This window comes from Macadamia integrifolia, chromosome 5 (assembly GCF_013358625.1).
Source record: "Macadamia integrifolia cultivar HAES 741 chromosome 5, SCU_Mint_v3, whole genome shotgun sequence".
Classification (NCBI taxonomy): Eukaryota; Viridiplantae; Streptophyta; class Magnoliopsida; order Proteales; family Proteaceae; genus Macadamia; species Macadamia integrifolia.
In genome coordinates this window covers 23405132-23410509 of record NC_056561.1, presented here as the reverse complement: position 1 = coordinate 23410509, position 5378 = coordinate 23405132, and positions in this window count along the sequence as shown.

The window sequence follows — 5378 nt, the reverse complement described above, 5'->3', positions numbered from 1 at the left end:
TTAGATATACAAATTTTAAAAACTAATAATCCAACCAAACTCCTCAAAAGAGATGGAGGGGGGGGGAGTACTTTTCAATCCAGAACCCACCCAGCTCCTCAAAATTTATATTAGTTATGTGAATCAGGTCATTCAAGGTATGTACCTAATCAAACCAAATGTCATCAAATACTATGTTCTATCACTAACAAAAATAAACCATTTTATTCTATATGTCAAATGAATGCATCATAAATAAATATTTAAAATAATATAATGAATGATCACAAAGAAAACAGTAATAGATCACAAGTGATAATGACTGAAAGGCCCATTCCAAAAGTCATTTGGTCAAAACAAACCTAACAGGTCAGTACTGCTCCATCTAGCTCAAACCCAAAGCCTTTTAGTCAAAACAAACCCAATTGAGTCGCATGAGAGAGAGAGAGAGAGAGAGAGAGAGAGAGAGAGAGATCATTGAGAGTCATGAGCGGGGTGAGAGTCGTGAGAGTAGGGGTTTTTTTTTTTCTTCGTATTATGGTGGGAAATAAAAAGGGAAATTTTAATGGTTGAGTGAAAAAATTTTCACATGTAAACTATATTTTCCTTGCAATCAAACATCTAAATATATTTTTTATGGGAAAAAAATGTCACTTTATATAAAAAATTTGCATTCCCCTTGCAACCAAACAAAGCCTATATGTTGATTATGTGTTAACCTATTGTATCCAACACCTACTATAAAAAACTATACTTTCTAACATTTTTGTGGGCTACTTCAAGCTCAAAGCCCACCATGTCCTTCTAGCCCAACTCTAATAAAAGCCCAGTCTTTGTAGAGCTGGCTGGGCTCAGCCCTCCCTTCATGGCTCAACCCCACCTGAATCTGTAGAACGGGCTGGGCTTAGGCCTCCTTCAATGGCTCAACCCCACCTGAATCGATGATAGTGAAAGGAAATGAGAGAGAGAGACGATTAGCCAAAAGCATGTGAACAAGTTTAGAAAGAGAAGGCGAAATGCTTATTATAAAGTCTTTCAATTATCAAGAATAATTTCATCCCCAAAAAAAAAAAAAAAAAAAATTAAAGCATAATGACCAATCAATAGAAGAATAACATGTATCCGCATTTAAGTACTACAAAAACAAAAGCTTATGAAACTGACTCAAACATTTGGGGTGCCAGTAATTACTATGATTTAAGTCCGTAGTCTGTCTGGCAGATAGACAATTATTAGGTCTAACATGAGTTCTAAGTCCAAAGAAGGTCGATGGCTCGACCCTCCCTTATATTTCCATCATTCTTGATATAATAATGATAGTTTAGTAATTAGTAATAAGTGTGATCCAATGAACTCTATTGCTGATCCATGTGAGTCCCTTGTTGAGCTTGTGAGTCCCTATCGGGTGACAATGGGTTTTGCAAAGAAAAAGGAAAAAAGAAAAAAAGAAAAAAAACCACAATACTTCCTATTGTGTCACGTGTATGTGGGGGTCCACGGATTGAGACTTGCCCACATGAATAGCGGCTAACGTGAATGACATATATACATATTTTCAGTGGTGCTTGGCTATCATCCCGTGGAAAATTCAAGGCCCATTGAAATCCTTAAGCCTTTAACCCTTTCTCAATGGCGTTTTAAAAGGGAGACAATTTCATTATCAGGATTTACTTTGATGTAGAAAGGCATATATATGGCTGTCATATTCATTAGCCAAATAATGGATTTTATTTATTTATTTCATTTAGCTATTTATTTATTTTTACATAGATTCACCGCAAACGTAGTAAATAGATATTTCATGGGTGAATATGTTAATACAATGGGTGTCAATCAGTTTGTTCGATTGACTTCTTTTTTTCTTGTTTCTTATATCTTGATTTGGACCGATGGAGAGTTTGGTTTTGGTTTGTTCTCAATTTCTTCTATTGTTTTTCACATATAAAGAGTAAAAATTTTGTAAAAAATATTTCACGATTGGTTTAATCAAAATTTTATTAGTTTTTTCTGTCTTTTTATTCAAATAGTCGTTTTCATTTTTAAATTGTTATTAAAAATCAAAACCAATATCAACCTGATGAGAAATTTAACCCAACAATTTTCGATTTGGTCTAATTGGTTCCTGTTGATTCAATCCGTCAAATCTCATTTTTGATACCCTAATTAATACATTTAAATTTAGTGTGACAAATATATGTCATAAGGTTTTTTTTTTGAGGTTCTTTGACATCAACTTTAGATAACCTCTACAAAAAAACTGTAATGATGATCTTAACCCACCACAATATGTTCAAAACTTTGTGATGGTTGAGAATGACATGGCACCTAATTCCTTCATGAGCATCATTAGCCTTTCTCTCTCTCTCTTTCTTTCTTTTTTATTAGTTGATATCGATACTAATAAGGATTGACTGTATCAAGGAACATTGGATCACGATCATTAGGATAGCCTAGCGGTGGCAGCTTTGGCTTTAAGAGCCGGTGCCTAGAGGAGATAGGCACACTTTATGCTATTCTCGCATTAAAGACTATGTTAAGTGCATCTCAAACAAGATGATTCAATTCCCCAACTTTGACATAGTATTCAATCAGTCCCGCATTGATCTCTTATTCGTCTGAGTGAAATGGTTTCATTCCATTTAGTGCAGGAAGCAACAGCTGATCCCATGGCATATCTATACTTAGAGGCAGTATTGGCCAAGGATCCATACCTATTAATGGGGTTGAGTAGCCCCTACTAGTGAAAGGGAAATTGAAAGTGTTCACTTGAACGTGTAGATAGTTCAAAAATGATAGAAAAATCAACAGATTAACTCAATCGAAAGTCCAATGAATGAGATCTACCTGTTTGAAGTTTGGACTAAAAAAATATATTAAGTTACAACTTTTAAATACATATATAAGGTCAGAAAGGCTATAACTGATTTGATGCCCGATCAATCTGTTATACCGGCTCAACCAATTCCAATACGTATTGAGCGATATAATAATAATAATAATAATATTATTATTATTATTATTTTGCTAACGATGCCAATAATTAGAAGCATGGTCGAGAGTGTTTGAACTTAACAAAAACTGATTTGGACAATGTGGGTATACCTAGAAATTTAAAGATGAAAATTGATTACTGTAATTATAAATTTCATTAGGTTTGTGTCCTTTCAAGAGATAACCTTTGTTGATTTAACGCGTAAGCCTGGTTATTCTTGGTTGATTTGATGGGTTGTACCATAGTCTAGTTTTTCTGTTTTTACAAATGAATACAGGCCAAGATATCTGTAGTTGAGAGTAAAAGATGATTGGACAAAAAAATAGAACCAGTGATGAACTCAAGAGGACTAAGAGCATGTAATTGGGCTTCGGGGTTGTTTTTATTTTTATTTATTTATTTTTTTTTTTCAGTAAAAGTTTAAGGTCGTTCACTTGAAGAAGAAAAAGGAAAAAAAAAGAAGAAAAGAAATGAATGTTTCTGATCCCATGGCGGCATGTGTAACTCCCCGATCCCATTATCCTTGCATAATATTGTCCTCTTTGGCCCATAAGTCTCAAAGCTTTAAAACGCGTTGTGCCATGAGGAGTTTATAGGTTATTAACTAGTTCAGGAATCGTTCACTTGAAGAAGAAAAAAGAGAAAAAAAAAAAAGAAATGAACGTTTTTGATCCCATGGCGGCATGTGTAACGCCCTGGCCCCATTATCTTTGCATAATATTATCCTCGCATAATATTGTCCTCTTTAGCCCATAAGGCTCAAAGTTTTAAAACACATTGTGGGATTAAAGTTTACACACCTTCATTGATCTCCCAAATCCCTTTGTACTTGCCATTATACTTGCCATACGCTATGGACCCACACAGTCGGGATTTGCTCTGATACCATTTGTAACGCTTCAACCCCATTAACCTTATATAATATTGTCATCTTTAACCCATGGGTCTCAAAACTATAAAACGTATTGTGCTATGTTAAGGAGGCTAGAGGTTATTAACTAGTTCAGGAATCGTTCACTTGAAGAAGAAAAAAGAGAAAAAAAAAAAGAAGAAATGAATGTTTTTGATCCCATGGCGGCATGTGTAACGCCCCGACCCCATTATCTTTGCATAATATTATCCTCGCATAATATTGTCCTCTTTATCCCATAAGGCTCAAAGTTTTAAAATACGTTGTGAGATTAAAGTTTACACACCCTGATTGATCTCTCAAATCCCTTTGTACTTGCCATACGCTATGGCCCCACACATTGTCGGGATTTGCTCTGATACCATTTGTAACGCTCCAGCCCCATTAACCTTGCATAATATTGTCATCTTTAACCCATGGGCCTCAAAACTATAAAATGTGTTGTACTATGTTAAGGAGGCTAGAGGTTATTAATTAGTCAAATAATCTCTCATTAGGTGATATGAGATTAAAGTTTGCACAATCTCACTAATCTCCCAAACCCCATGATACTTGTCGTATTCTTGGTGGGGACACTTCACTACCCGGTAAGTACCAGATCTGCTTGGGAGATCGGTGAGGTCCCCACCAAGAATAAGGAAAGTACCAGGGGGTTTGGGAGATCGGTAAGGATGTACAAAGTTTAATCCCACATCGCCTAGGGAGAGATTTCTGGACTAGTTAATAACCTTTAGCTTCATTAACATGACACAATGCGTTTTAAAGCATTGATGTCCGTGGATTAAAGAGGACAATATTGTGCATGGTTAATGGGGCTAGGGCGTTAACACCAATATAGATGTGGGTGTCATCTCCATACACTAATGTGAGAACCATATAGGATACGATAAGACAACGCTTTATATCCCAAACAAATAATCGTTGCATCCTGGGAAAAACTTTTCTCCTTAAGGCTATGTTTGGTAGCCAAGAAAAGATAATAAAAGAAAAAAGAACCTATAAAAGAAAGGATAAAGGAAAATAGAAGAAAATAAATGCAATTGTGAGGAAAAAAAAAAAAAAAACATATGTATGTTTGATTACCATTAGATGAGAAGAAAATGAAAGTTTTTATTTTTTCTTATGTTTTCTTGTGTTTTTTGTAATATTTTATTTTTGAGAGCAAAAAAAAACTTCACAATTCTCAAGGAGAATTTTAAAATTCAAAATCTAAATATTCTATTGGATCAAGACATGCCAAGGACAGAGAAAGTTTTAAACTAAGAAAAAGGTACAGTTTTCAAATATTTTTGTACTTTTTTCTTTTATTCTCTTAACTACCAAACACAACCTCAATTTGTGCTAACCCTTTATCGCAGCGGGCCAATCCGGAATGGGCCCAACTGTTAAGAGGAGCATGGGTTCTTCTTACTGGAGCCCAATAAACAATGACGCTATACTTTTTTGTTTTTGGGCGGAAACAATGACACTATCCCCACCCCCTTACATTGGGTTGGG